At 42.7% G+C, this 15,674-nt stretch overlaps 1 protein-coding gene across 5 annotated transcripts in view; it reads left to right on the plus strand.

The window, feature by feature from the left end:
* The first annotated feature begins 4,902 nt into the window (after positions 1-4,902).
* SMAD2 (SMAD family member 2) overlaps positions 4,903-15,674 on the plus strand; it is an 80,502-nt gene continuing 69,730 nt past the window's right edge. The window contains exons 1-2 of one of the 5 annotated variants that reach the window (XM_032422565.1): positions 4,903-5,264; positions 5,630-5,713. The gene's annotated coding sequence lies outside the window, so the exon portion shown is untranslated. Of the gene's footprint in view, positions 5,320-5,629; positions 5,714-15,674 lie in introns of all 5 variants that reach the window. The other 4 variants (XM_032422566.1, XM_032422561.1, XM_032422560.1 and 1 more) reach the window with 4 other exon arrangements.

Here is a 15,674-nt window from a genome sequence, read left to right on the forward strand (position 1 = left end):
GACAAATGATAAATCAGCACAGAAATAAGTGGATGTAATTCCAGACAGTGAGAAGAGTTTTGAAGAGAAATTTAATTAGGTGATGTGATAGTGTGGCAGGTGTGAGTGTTTGGGGGGGGTGTGGTGTGCTAACCTAGAGTAGGTGGTCAAGGGAACAGAGAATAGGTAGAAGGGAAAGCCTTTTCCAGAAGGAGGAGCAGGAAGTGGAGGGAAGCATAAATCTGGAGAGACATATTGTCTAGTGCTAGGGGTTTAGGTGTGGACAGGAAATTTGTCTCTATTTTCGCTGTGAAATAGTTGGTCAGGATATGTGCACAGAAGGTAACGGAAACAGGGAGGTTGGGGAGAGTAGCGAAGGCATGGGTGAGGGTACAGACCAGGGCCAGGGGAGAAGAATGAGTGGGGTGTCAGAGCAGGAAAGGTAGACGCCGTGTATAATTTCTGGCACTAAGCGGCCATAGGATTTTGAAGAAGTTTGGGCCTTGGTTTCTTTATCTAAGCATAAGAGCTTTGATCAGGCTCCATGATTGTATGAAGGCAAGGAGGAGCTGATATGAAACTTCTATGTAGCTAAATAATTTACTCCTTGAAATCCACCATTGATATCTTTAGGACCCAATAGTAGTTGGTTCTTTCCCACCATTAATGATATTCTGGCCACTCATCAGCTAACACAGTTGTCAGACTCCTTCAGCAAAATGTCTTTTTCATAGCTGAGGACTGTTTATAGTAAGGACAAACAACTGGGGCTCATTAATTCAATCATTTGGACACTGATTATGCATCTATTGTCTACTCCAGTCAGTTATGTTAAATAAGTTCTTCATTTTTCATCAGAGCAATTATGCTAACATGCTTGAAATTTTCCAAGAGCATTATACCTTCATACACTAATCCTGCCTAGCAGCAGCCTGGCTCAGTCAATATTGTCACACACAGACAATTATAATCAAGGCATAAGGCCCTATTGTTGACATATGACTACCAAATTATCCCTCTTTACAATAGAACTTTAAATAATTTGTACATTGTTCTTTCAGCGTTTAGACATGGATGGGCCTTTGTCTATTTTTTCCTCAAATATGTAGATCTCAAATAATACTTAAATGCTTTATGGGTGTGCTCATTGCATTAAAATTGTATTATAATTTACCAAGTAATAGTTCAGCAATCATTGGATTAGCTATCCCAATAACTAATTAATCCAGTGATTATTTATGCTTTTAAATGTATAGATAAGAAATATAATATTAATTATCAGATGCCTGGAGAATGATGAGATATATAAATTTAGTTTTCACTACATATGTTTTTTTCAACCAGAGCCAACTTCTCAATTCCTTTCTCTCTTTAAATCTCAAAAACCCTACATGTATGTCTTTTTCTCTTGATTTTGGCCATGAAATGAGAATTTTCCAACATGCTTTTACGATAAGCACATCACAGATACCAGCTAAATGTCAAATTTAATTCTTTGTTCTTGTACATGCTTTATACTTGTCTCCAGCATTTCCCATCAGATGTTAAATTTTTTTTTTATTTTTAATAAAAACTAGCATGTCAATATGGACCACATAGAGGCAGGTATACACATCTTCAACATAAGTTCATTTAAAACATGACATTTCACTATATTGAGATAAAAATCCAGCTGGTGTTGGATTTCTTCATTATCATTTGCAACAAAAATAACCCCACACATCTATTCCTTACAATTTTTACTTAGGTTATCTCATTTAATAGGTGTCCTTTTAGTTGCAAATAACCGGATCTTTATTTAAGGTGCAGTAATGCTCACCGCAATTTGGTTCCATCAGGATGAGCGAATATAGAGACTGGATGCTGACAACATACTTAACAGTTGTATGGAGGACAACTGAACGGATGGGGCAAAGCTGTGTAGAACGCCCACAGACCCCTGACGCACACAGAGCATGTTTCTGCCATCCTGATGCTGTATTTCACCTTTCTTCAGTTACTTAGTATTTTTTATCTTAGAGTGTGGGAAGACAGCTGGGAACAAGATGCTGTCCTTGTCCTTCAGGAATTTACAATCTAAACGGGGAGACAAAACATACACATGAGAAGTTAAAAAACTGTTCAAGACTAAACTAACAGATCAAGACATTAATCAAAGCGAAGTCATGGTATGTAAGTCATTGTGACCATGAGAGAAAATTCAGAGGTGAGTGAGATTCTCTGGGCCAGGGTAACCAGGAAGGGCTTTATAGATTTATCAGAGAGGATATGGAATAGGAGTTACATCTTTTGAAAAATCATTGCAACAAGGATATGTTTTCTACAAATTCAAACTGCAGAGGAATTAATGATGAAATTTTAAGTTTTCCACTCATGACTCCATGGATCTCTTTCCAGAAGCAACCACCATTACTGTTTTTCCTATAGGTCTTTCCAGTACATTTAACTACTTTTAAATTGATTCTGAATTGATTTTGTTTTGATTTTGAGAGGTCATGCGTAATGAAGGGTTAAATTGTTGTCTATCCACATAAAAATAAGACCCACTCAATATAATTTATGCAATAGCGACCTGTCTATCTAGGTCTGTCTTGAGGTACCCCAGTGGATTTCCAAGTTGATTGTCACCACAGCAATCTCTTCTCCATCTGCCTTTAGTTTCTGTCTTGACCCACTTTGGTTTAGATGCATTTCTAGCAGAGGGGGGCAGTAGGGCATGCTCCTGTTTCTAAGACCTTTGGGGACATCACTGTAGTCAGGTTGCCCCCTCCTCCCCTTTCCTCAATCCGAAATCCTGGAAAGCTTCCTAAATGGAAGAGTTAGGAATCCAAATTCTGACACTTTGGAGAGATGCTCTAACGTAGACCTTAAGCATATTATCCATTGAATTAATGTACCCCAAAGCACCAAACTCCCATATTGGGAGATTCTTCTGGAATTCCAGCCAGTCCTGCTTTTGTTTCTACTACTCTCCCATGCACGCAGACACCAAAATGCACATACTGGTCACAAAGGAGAAAAGATTTGTGTGATCCTGGGTAAGCTTTTTATAAGTTATTTCATATTAAAACTGTTGGCTTGTGTCTGCAGAAGAAGGACTAAAAACCAAAAACAGCCTTCCTACTTCTAAATTGAACAGCCTTTGCCCTAGACTATCCTTCCTGGTGTCTCTGGGAGTGGAAACAGAAATCTTAGGAGGTGGAACAGCTCCACCAATTGGTTTCCTGGGTCTCCTTCAGAAGCGATTTTTTTCAAAGGGGTGAATATAGCTGACTAACCGGACAATGGAAGAAACCACGGCAGAGGTAAACTTTTGAAGGAAGGATTTCTACTGAGTAGGTTCATCTTAGCACAAACCCACGAAAGCAACAGAAGGGAAGAAATGATAACGATTATTGATTTTCTTTTAACTTCAAAGCCCAATGCTATTCATGTTTATTGTTTTATTTAATCACCACAGAACTATATTTAAACAGCTATCATTGCAGGTGAGTTCCACTTGTCAAAGCTCACAGATTTGGAACAGAGCAGCATTCAAAACTACAATCTGCCTAACCCCAGGGCTTCCATATTTGAGGAGAGAGATGGTAGAAATGAAGATTTTGAAAGGAAGCCTGGAAAAGCTGTGAGACACCGAGAATGGCCAAATATGTCTCCGGGCCTATCTGAGGTGCTCTCTTCAGGGACGCTTTCGTCGAGTATGCTTCAAGAACTCTTGCTGTTTGAAATGGTCGTCTGTTATTACCCGTTAGTAAACAGATTTGTACTGCTAGTGCCACTTCCCTCGTTTATCTTGAGTTTCCAACTGAACCCACGAAGTAAAGATTGATGGGAATGATTGCTGGCCAGGGATCCAAGAAAATTGTGTTCTAGTCTTGTATCTGGCACCTGTTAAGACCTCAGTTTCTTTTCAACTGTAGTTCTACGGTGTTCGCCGCCAAACATAGTAGGTGCTTAATAAATACTTGATGTGATTAGTTGGGCTCAATGTTTCCGGCAGACGCTTGAGCGTCCATAGGGTAAAAGCCACAAGATTACCGGAGTGTGGATACCCATCCACCAGCTTTGGGCAGCCAGCAGCTTAGGGCCTTGTATCGCTGATGTGCGAGGTTGGGGCCTAAGAACATCGCCCGAACACTGGAGAAACTTAGAGGAAGGGAAGACAACCCAGCAATTAAGAAGTATCGTGCTAGGCGCTTATCTTTTAGACTTCGCAAGGACCTTTCAGAGCATGCATTATTAGCACCATTTTTAACGAAGACAAAACCAAGATTCCGGTTCTTCAAAAATACCTGGCATCCCCTCCCCGGCTCCTAATAATACCCATAAAAGATCCCCGCTTGGGCTTATTTACATCTCGGACCCCGCCCCGTTTACCACCACGAGGGCCCCGCCCACTCATTCGCCTCTGGGCGGGCCCAGGCTGGGTCGGGTCCCCCGGCTTCTGCGGACCTCTCTTCTGCCCCAGCTCGTCCCGTCCTCGAGGCGGCCCTCGGGCCTCCCCCAGGGACGAGCACGTGTCCACTCCCGGCCAGAGTACGGAAGGTGGACTAGGCGGCGGCCCCCACAGGCCCCACCCAATGGCGCTGGCAGGAGATCGGGGAGGGGACCCCGAGCCGAGCCGATGAGGGACGGGTGGTCGGCAGCGCGGCAGGTTACGTGCCTTCCCTTCGCCTGCCCCCATCCCTTCCCTTCCCAGAGCCTTTCGTGGGAGCGCGCCCGAGACGTAGTCAACCGAAACCATGAGCGTCCAACCCCGCCTCGTCCTCGGCCGCCCGGCAGCCCTCCCGCCCGGCCGCGCCTCGCCTCACGCTCTACGGGGGAGGCGGGACCAATCAGCGAGCGACGTCTCCCTTCCGATTCGAGGCCCCCGACGCGCGGCTCACACCCCGAGCACCACGCGCGCTCATTGGCTGCGGGCGCCGCCGGTCCGGCCGGGAGGGCGGGGCGGCCGAAGGGAAAGGAGGTGGGGAGGTAGTGGCCCGCGACTCTCCGAGCCCCGCTCGCGCCCCGGCCCTTCCCGGGCGCTTGGCCTCCTTCCTTCCCTCCTCCGCTCGCCCTGTCTTCCGTGCGCGCCGAGCGCTGCGCTCGGCCGGCGTGCCTCGCGCCCTAACGGGCGGCCGGGGGCGCCAATCAGCGGGCGGCAGGGTGCCAGCCCCGGGGCTGCGCCGGCGAATCGGCGGGGCTCGCGGCCCGGGGTGGGAGGCGGGTCTACCGCGCGGCCGCGGCGGCGGCGGAGCAGCTCCCAGCCAGCAGCCAGCGAGCGCCGATAGAGCTGCCCGGAGGTGGGTGCGCCGCGCCGCTGCGGCCGGCGGCGGAGGGCGCAGGGCGGAAGCGGAGGTGGGCCGGCGGGCGCGGCGGGGGAGGGCTCGGCCGTCCGGGCGGCCCGGGCGCGGGGGGGAGGTGGAGGATGCGGGCGGGCGCGCGCCTGAGGGGAGGAGGGGAGGAGAGGCGGCGGTGGTGGCGGCGGCGGGACGCGCGTCCCCACCCCCTCCCTCCCGCGGGCGGTGGCCGAGCCCGCGCCCCCTCCCCGCGCGCGGGCCGCGGGCCGGGCAGTGGCTGGGGGGCGGGGCGGGGCGGGGCGGGCCGGTCGGCCGCGAGAGTGTTTTCAGTTCCGCCTCCAATCGCCCCTTCCCCTCTCCCCTCCCAGCCCCTCATCCCATTCGGAAGAGGAAGGAACAAAAGGTCCCGGACCCCCGGCTCTGACGGGGCGGGACCCGGAGCCTCGGTGCAGGTAAACCGGCGGCGCCCGGCGGGCCCTCGGGGCTAGGGGTGTGTTTGCTTCGGGCTCGGGTCGGCGAGGCTCGCCGCGTCACATCGCCACGGGGGCCGGGGGGCCGGGGGGCCGGGGTGTGGCGGGGTCGGGGCGCGGGGGCGTGGGGCCAGGCGGGCCGGAGGGGAAGGGGTCGGCACCCGAGCTACCCTGCCGGGAGCGGGGGCCGGCCGGGGCCCGTCCCCTCCGCCGCGAACACGCTTAGTAGTTTGTTCTGATTTTCAAAGCCGGAGGGACCGAGCTCTTGTTTCGGGAGTTGTTGGCAAGCCGTGTTAGGAGCGTGCGATACTTTGCTTCCACTTTTTTTTTTTTTTTGTCCTGTAACCTTTGTTAACCATTCTAGTCCCAGGGTCTGAATTGCTTGTGTGTACTCTCACACAAGCACGCACACGGCTGATAACTCTGTCGAGATCCTTCTGCGCTCACTTGTGAAAGTTGCTCTGTGAGTGGAGCCTATTAGTTTTTATCACACGCCTTTAGAAAGCACGCTAATTGATTTCACGTATTTCAAACTTGGTTTACAAATTCGCAACTTTAATTGTTTTGCTCTCTCTTGGGGGATACCGTCCTTGGGGTTGGGTACTTTGGCCTTTTACTTACTTAACCTTTCTGTGGTTATGGTTTCCTTTTGATCCGAAACAAAAGAAAAACAATACCTACGTTGGTTTTGTTGTTCCTTCCTCTTGACCCCTTAAAAGCTAAATACTACTGGTTTGTTGTCAATTAAACCTTTATTTAAAAAAGCATCTCCCGGTAAAACGAGTTTGGACGCAGCATTTTCCATCAGAATTGTGTCTTGTTTGTTACAGTTTGGAGTGTCCCAAATTTTGTTTTAGACTTCTAAAGTGACACACGAAGAGTAACTGTTAATGAATAAATAAATGGTCACGCAAACCTACTTGGAGTAATTCCATCTTTCAAAAGAGCTCCCAGAAATTTGAATTAATTTATAGAATTCTTGATAATTCTGTTATCTTAGTTTCTTTTCATTTGCTCTCTTCTGATTTTATATGAATTGAACCGTACTGTACTTCTGATGTAAGGATGTTTTTCCTTGAGCCGAATAAGATAATAAATTTGCTATTACTCTGAAAATACATTTGCTGGTATTCTAGTTTTGACCCCCTTTAAAAAGTTTTCCTTAGATAGAAGTGTAAGTTAAATAGTTAAATGAAGTTTGAGGAGTTTAATGTAAATAAAGAGATAAGTGAAGCAAATGTAACACAGATGGGAGAAATAATGTAAAATGGATTTCATAAATGCATCCTAGTTTGAGGATTTTTTTCATTTGCCTTAAAACAACATACAGGATATTGGTGGAATTTTTCTCAGTCAGAAGGTCATTTAGCAAACATTTATATTAAATTCAGAAAGTAACACTGATTTTTTTTTTTAAAGTTCCCTGATTTTTGCCATAAAATTAGTTGTGGTAGTAGATAAGGATATTTTGAGTCCAAATGCCCACTTAGTACTCTTAATGTTAAAACTGAGTTTAAAGTAGTCCATTGGCAAATTTTTATTAATGTGATTGGAAACATCCATTTTTGGGCTTGCTCAGGAAGAAACGGCTCTTAGAGTCGCTTTTGTATTTTGTAGCTATGCCTTCTAAAGTGATTTCACATTGTAGGTGTTCAGCAAAAGTTTGGTTTTTCATGGTTGAAACTTACCTGTGCCTAGTAAGTAAGTGATCACATCTCTACACAGACTGTAAGGTTCATGTAATAATAGTCTTATAAGAAACCATGCAGGGTAATTTCCTGTTGTTTGTGGCTTGTCAGGCCTGGTATGTGTTTTAACTAAGTAGGAATTTGGGGATGGTTTTGTGTATTTCAGCAGTCATTCTCTTTAATAGGAACAAAGGTGGTTTCTACTTCAGGATGGCAAAAGGTCCCCTTTTCATTTTCATATTGTAAATATTAGAATCCTATTGCTATAATCTTTTTACTTCATGTTGAGGGGAGATGTGTGAGTGAAAAACAGTCAAGCTGCATCACCTGCTGATCAAAGACCCATTAAATTTTTACATTGAGCAAATATTTTCAGTTTTGGCTTTTATAAATGTCTGAAAGCTCTCTTTATTCTTGTTTAGTTTTCATTCTGTTGGCTTTGTGCTTTAGGACTCCAAAGACCTTGTTTTGTAGCAGCTTTTTATACAGGTGTTTTTGTAATACATATAAAAGCTGTATTTAGTGCAGTCTGGCAGATGGGGGCTTATTCATGTTCTTGGGACAAGAGTCATTTTTAGAGGATGGAGAGGGGCATGTCTTTAAGGTACCTTGTCTTCTGATGGGAGGAGAGGAACCGTTGTAAGCTTTTAGTTTTTATAAGATGAAAGCTGTTTTCCACCAAGTATTGCAAGGGTATGTCAGAAATGAGAAATCCAAAGATTTCAAAAGCAATCAGGAGATTTATTCAACAAAATAACTTGTATTTATTGAACAAGTAGCATTTATTCAATTATTCAACAAATAAAATAGCCTTTGCTGTGTCAGGCCCTGGACTCAGTAATAAAGGATCTAACAAGGAACAAGTATACCCCTGTTCCTTAATGGAATTAGAAAAGTGGAAACAACTCCTATCTTCTGCCTGCCCTCCAGTCTTTAGAGTAAGAAAATCATGTTATTGTACAAATTGAGGGAGCTTGTGATGCATTACTGAGCCAGTTCCTAAAGTATGCTTGCATTGCTTTCTGTCGAAAGTAGAGGACATCACCAGGGAAGATGTCAGGTGTTAACTCATAGTGTAACTGGGAACAGTCTGTATTTGGGGGCGGGAGGGGGGAGACTTGTCACCATTTTTTCACAGTCTATACAAACTGAGGATATGGCCAGTGTTTCAGAAACATACTTGTTGCTGAACAGATGAACATGTGTAGAGCTAAGCTTAATTAGGCCTTAGTTTGATTATACGTTGCCCTTTAGTTCTAGAAACTGGCTGAAGAAAGAAAGCAGATCTGCATCGGACAGGTTCCAGTGAAAGAATTGGAAATAAAGTGCAAAGAAACTGAGCTGCATCGAGAATAAGGATTGGACTAGCCTCATGTAGTGGAATGGCCATGGGTTGTGGAGTCAGGCCTAGGCTAATGGCTGGTTTCTCAGTTACTATGTTGGGCAAATTACTTAACTCATGAGCCTTGGTTTTCTGACTGAAAACAGGTAATGACAGCTGCCTCTTCCCGTTATTACAAGGATTAAATGATTGTGATTGAAATACTTAGAACTTGCCTCAGACATAGGGTCCTCCCAGATGATCACTTGCTCTCTTCTCCTTGTGGCTTTTAGTTGTGTTCTTTCTAATCCAGATGATTTGCCTACACTCTTATTCTTGACCTATTATAAAATGCTTTTGAGAACCAGACACTAAGCAAAAAAGGCCTGAAATAGCCGTAAACTGTCCTAAGTCCACACCTAAAGTTCTAGTCACAGGAGAGCCATCGAGACCCTTCATCAGAACCTGTTGGCATATATTTCAGATGTTTCTAACAAAGTTATCTAGCTTCTAAGCCCACAGATTAGAAAGAAGTAGATTGTGGGTAATGTGGGAGGTTTAGGGGAGTGTAGTGGGGGGTGGGGTAGGAGGATGGGGAACTGTTAGCCTACTGTGTTGTAAGAAAAAACAGATAACAGCCTGGTGAGGATAATAGAGTTAATCTACAAGACACAAAACAAATATTCAGAGCCTAACTAGCATGTCTGGGACCATTCAGTACAGGACCAGACCTGAAAGCGTAGTAATGAATGTTCATCAATTAGCTTAAACCATGTTTGGGAAGATCTTTTAAGAATGCAGTAATCTACATAGTATACTTTAGATTGTTATTCAGGATGATTAACAAATGTTCCTAAAGGGGTAGAACGTTGTGCTATTTCAAATGACTTCTTTCTTTCTTTCTTTTTTTTTTTTTTTTAAGATTTTATTTATTTATTTGACACAGAGAGAGACTTCGAGAGAGGGAACACAAGCAGGGGGAGTGGGAGAGGGAGAAGCAGGCTTCCCGCTGAGCAGGGAGCCCGATGCGGGGCTCGATCCCAGGACCCTGGGATCATGACCTGAGCGAAGGCAGACACTTAACGACTGAGCCACCCAGGCGCCCCTCAAATGACTTACTTCATGAAAGATCCACAGTACCTACTATGACCAACATGGTTGTCGTTTGTTTTGCCATTTAGAGCAGCACCATGATTCCAGTCTGAGAAGCCTTTCATTTTAGGCCAGTAGTAAAGAAAGGTGATCTAAGTGGTGTAGCACCCCATGCCACCCCTTTTCTTCAGAGTAAGTTATTTGTCAGTCTGTAGGGGTGTCATGTAAAATGTTTCACTCTAGCTTTAAGACCGTGTGCTAGAGATTTCGAGAACTGAACAAGTGTGGACAGTTGGCTAGTCTGTCTGTTGAGGGCTTCTTGCAGCTTATGTGTGTGAGTTTGACCCAGTATTAGCCTTAATAATTTTTTTTGAATTATTCTCCCTCCTACCTCTGAGTTAACTTTCTAAATCATATACTCTATTAAATGCTAATTGTTGACCTTGTAATACATAGCCTTAGCTATTTTTTAAAGGTTTTTTTTTTCCCAGTAGTACAAAAGTAATTCAGTCTTACTCATTTAAAAATGCAGTTTGCGGCTTATTGCTTGTCTCTGATCAATTTTGATCATTACTCCAGATTGTTATAATTGTAATATATTCAATTAGGATATATTTCAGTGCTGATTCTAGATAGACAGATCGAGGATAGCTCTCAGCTTCAATTTCAGTAATTTCATGTGGGGAGAATATAATTTTGCCAAGCTAGTTGAATTTAGACACTGCCTCCGATTTGGCCAGATAGCCAGAAACATTAGGGTAATTCTGTGATTTACATACTTGCCTTACATTCTAGAGTGGACGGGTTCCTCTTAATGCATCGGAGCCATAGCGGTGGAACCGGTGCTTGGTAATTTAGATCTGTTTTTAGTTTGTGCTTGTAAGAAAACAGAAATCCTAAAGTCAGTGATTTTAATACCATTAAAATTTGTGAGTTTACTATAAAATGGTCACTGATTTTCCTGGGTAGTTCTGTACTTTTTCAAAATCTGAAATTACTTTGGCCTCAAGATGAAAACAATGGAAAGTGAGTGTAGACCCTGGTTGCTATCTGTTCAGTCCACGGGTCCAGTTTGCATCTGAAAACCTGCATTTCCTTAAATCTGGTGTCCTACTCCTAACTTGGTAGGGGGAGGGCAAAGTTTCAGGCTTAATGTATTCAGTTAGTAAGGAAGAATAATCATGGGGAAGCCACTGGAAGTCCATCAAGTTCATTACCTTGAGTCTTTGAATTCAAAAAAGACTGGATCTCAGGAAGTAACATGGGAAATCTGTGATCCTGTAATTTGCCCGTGTTTAAGGTAAAGTACATTTTCATATGTTGCTTCAGCTCTTCCAACAATTCTGTAAAGAGATAATGGTTAAGCTTTTGTAAATATGAAGGAAATGTTCTATCTTAATCCCATCCTTCATTACAAAATGTGGGGCAGTGAATCTGATTTGCAAAGTTCACAGAATAAACTCCTGATAAATGCTGCAATGGGAGCTGGACCCATGAGCTTTCTCCCTTGATTTGAATGAACTATGGAAACTTTTTTGTTGACTAGAGCTGTTCTATCTGTGGCAGTGAATGCAAATTTTCCATGTTTAGACCAACCTTTTACTTCCTAGACAGGTGGTTAGGGTGTAGTTCATGTAAACTGGCCAATTAAACTTTTATTTATAAAATGTTTTAAGTATCAGGAGGGTCCAGCTTTGGCCTGTAATTTGTACGTTGGTCATTTCTGCTCTAAACCCGCAGTTTTCAGACTGAAAGCGCACAAACACCTATGCGCACAACAACAACCAGAAGGCTTTGCAAAAAAAAAAAAACTAAAAATGAAACATTCTGCAGAATCTCAAAATGTAAGGGGAATGGGCAGTTGCTGAAGCCCTGCCTGCTTGGTTTTCCTCTTCCCCAGGAAGCCTTTGGAGCTCCACTGAAGAATAATAGATCGTGGAGAAAAACTTTGGCTGTAGACCCAAACTAACAGGGTGGACACTAGCCACATGTGGCTATTTAGCACTTGAACTGTGACTACAGTAACTGAGGAAATAAATGTTAAATTTAATTTAATAGAAAGTTCTGTGGAACAACCCTATTCTAGACTTGGCTTTGATTACACTTTCACAGCCTGAGGACTGTACCCACTTGAAGTGGCTGCTTCAGCAGAAGGTCAAGACAGACTCTGGGAGTTTGAAGGGCAGTTGGAGAACTGAATATTCCTGCTGAGTTAAGTCTGGGCCTGGGCCTGTGTGGTCCCCTAATAATTGGATGCCCCCCCCCCTTTTTTTTTAAATAATCTGGAAATGATAAAACCAGCATGTAATTTTATGTTTACAAGCTGATTATAGACCTATAGATTCCATACAACTCATTCAAGGTGAAAGGAATAGAACTCCCAAGATCAGGTAGTCAAGTCTCTTTACACAGCAATCCCTATGTAATGTAGACTTGCACTGAACTAATGACCTACTTTCAGGGTTAAATTCAAGCTCTCACATTAGGTTTTGAGAGTCCATAAAACTGAATACATGAATGTTTTCTATTTGCTTTAGTTTAAAAGGCGCCCATCGTTCTCCATCCTGTGGGGCTACCTTAGGTTTCCAATGGCAGTGTCTTTCCTTACTAGCTTACAACTTTGGAAAAAAGCATAGTAACAGTGAGAATTGAGGAATCTGTTTTTCAGTTAGTTTTTATGTATCTTTATTTTTTTTAATGCTTTCTATGATCCTCATTTCTTTGACGAAAACCATTGTAAAAATCCACGCCATTAGTAATTTGCTTTTTTCTCTACCTGTGTGGTATACGTTTGAACATGAATTGCCAAAAATCTAATAGTGATTTTACACTATTTCTAGAAGGACCTTAGGTGTTCTTTGAGATAGTACCATCACATTTCAAGTGTTTTATGTTGAAATATCTAACTTGATTTTCATCTGAAATAAAAATTCATATAGGTATTTGGGGAATGTTTTGTCTTTGCAATTTGAAGATATTTGAAACCTGCATTTGTTTTCTATATTTAATCACTTCCTTTGTTCTAGACTTGAACCTTGTGAAATGTTTTTTTGCTACTCTTTCATATTCCGTTTCTTACCTCCCTTTCAGAAGTCACCAGTGAATTCTGAACAGCCAAGTTTAGCAGTCTTTTTCAGTTATACTGTTGTTTTCAGTGTTTGCCACTATTGACTATACTCTTCTCTACCTAGGTTTCTTAAAAATCTCACAGGCCTGCTGAAACAGACCCAGATTAGGCCCATTCCACCTGCTACAAATACTGAATGAAATGATGGACTTTATTTCTCTTATGTATATAGTTGATCTAGAGCGGGAGAGGGAGAGGAAAGAAGAGGGAGAGAAATGTTCCCAGGTACCAGAAATTTGGAAATCAGTCTGTGTTAAGGAAAAACTGGTTTTGGGGGAATTTACTAGATAAGAATCCAGCAGCTAGGGATGGAGTTGTAATGCTAGGACTCAGGGAACTATATGCTAAGTGTGTGTGTGTGTGTGTGTGTGTGTGTGTCTAGAAACTATTCCAATAAAAAACATAAAAAACATCTGTGGTCTCTGGGAAAAACAAGACTCAAACCTCATAAAGGAACTAGTAGTAACCACTAGTCTTTATAGATGGACTTAAATATGAAGGTCAAGCATGGTAAATAAAAAGCAGATACCAGCTAGATGTAGAATGATGGGCTTTTAAAATAGGTAACACATTATTGTCATTCAAAATGCAAAAGGTACAAAAGGATTTATGGTGAAAAGTCTGTGTCAGCCTGTCCCTTGCCCCACCCAATTGCCTTTCCAAAGGCTAGTAGTATTTCTAGGTTTTTGTGTAATGCTCCAGAAGCTCTGTGCATATATGAGCAACTTTGTGTATATATTACCTTTTAGTACAAATGGTCATATATTTCACATAACAGTGTATCTTGTAGATTATTTCACATCAGGACATAATAAGTACCTTTTTACTTCAGTTTTACAGTATTCTTTGAATGGGTGCCTATAATGTATTTGACCAGTTGTCCATTGATGGACATTTAGGTTATTTCTAGTCTTGTGGTATTAAAAACAGTGTCGCAACAAGTAAACTTTGTTTATTCATCATTCTATACATGCATGAGGTAGATTTCTAGAAGTAGGTTAAAGGATATCTACATTTGTATGATTTATTTTAGGGAATGTACTTTATTCCTTTTTTTTTCCTTTTAAGTAGGTAGTACATGCACATGGTGCAAAATTCAAAAGGAACAAAATAGTAAATAGTGAAAACTAAGTCTCCCTTAGATCTACCTCCTGCTGGGGTGCCTGGGTGGCTCAGTCCGTTAAGCATCTTCCTTCTGCTCAGATCATGATCCCAGAGTCCTGGGATCTAGTCCCGCATCTGGCTCCCTGCTCCATGGGGAGTCTGCTTCTCCCTCTCCCTCTGCCCCACCCCCCGGCTCATGCTGTGTCTCTCAAATAAATAAATAAATCTTAAAAAAAAAAAAAAGATCTACCTCCTGCTACCCAGTTCCACTTTCCAGAAATGGAACCACCGTTAATGAGCTTCTTTCTTGTGTATCCTTCTAGAGCTACTCTGTCCAACATGTGGCCACTGAATACTTGAAATGTAGCTAGTCAGAACTGATATGGCCTGCAAGTGTAAAATACACAGGAGATTTATAACAGTACAAAAAAATAGAATGTATTTTAATTTTTAATGCTGATTGCACATTGAAACAATATTTTGGATATAGTGGGATAAATTAAATTATTTAAATGATTAATTTAACATTTTTACTTTAGGTTTTTAATGTGGCTAGTAGAAAATTTACAATTGCGTGTGTGGATGGCATCCTATTTCTGTTGGGCAGCACTGGCCTAAAGAAATTCCATGTGGATACAAACATGTAGGAATATATGAGAATTTCTCTTCTCAGGCAGGTCTTTTTTCTTTTGCATTGTAGTCTGTGGGAGCATAAATCTCTTGCTGAGATGATAGTTAAAAGAGACATATCAGGCAGTTCTTCACTGTCTCATTTGCTCTTATCCATTTACCATGATCATTGTGGGTCTCATCAGTGAAAGTCATTGTGCACTTTGGAGAGAAGCCTGACATTATTCTTGGCTCTATGTTTTTGAACCTACTCTAATTTGCACTGGTTGCCTCTACACCTAGGACATGGCTGTCATCCTGGGATTCCTCTTCATTGTCCTCTTACAGCGTTCTTCACTTTCTCCTTTATTAGATCTCTTATTCTTTTGGCTCTCTCTCCTTTTGATGAAACATACCCTTCAAGACTTTCCTTGGGAGAGAATGTGTTGAGTAAATATGTGGAGATGTTACATGCCTGAAAATACCTTTATTCTGCCCTGGTTGGGTAATAGAATTCTAGGTTGGAAGTAGTTTTTTTCTCCAGAATTATGAAGGCATCGGTCTATTGACCTCACTTACAGTGTTAGGGAAAACCAAAGTTCTTTTGATTCTTCTCTAAATAACCTGCTCTTTCTCCCAGGAGCCTTTAGGCTTTTCCTTTGTCTTCAGCATTCTGAAGTTTCACCCCCACCAGCCTGGATGTGGGTATGTTTTCTTCTTTTGTCCTGAGGTCTTGATCTTTGATTGGCCCTTTAGATCTGGAAACTCCCATCTTTCAGTTCAGAGGTTATATCTAGATTTCTTTGACAACACCCCCCCCCCCCCCACGGCAATCTCTGATGTCTTTTTGAAGTCCTGTTTGGATATTGGACCGCCTAAATTGGTCCTCCAGTTTTCTTCACTTTTTTTTTGCTATTTTCCATCCTACAGTTTTTTACCTTCTGGAAGATTTCCTCTACCTTACTTTTCAACCCTTGTATTGATGCCTCCTCCCTGCCGCCC

This window comes from Phoca vitulina, unplaced genomic scaffold (genome assembly GCF_004348235.1).
Source record: "Phoca vitulina isolate PV1807 unplaced genomic scaffold, GSC_HSeal_1.0 scaffold27, whole genome shotgun sequence".
Taxonomy (NCBI): Eukaryota; Metazoa; Chordata; class Mammalia; order Carnivora; family Phocidae; genus Phoca; species Phoca vitulina.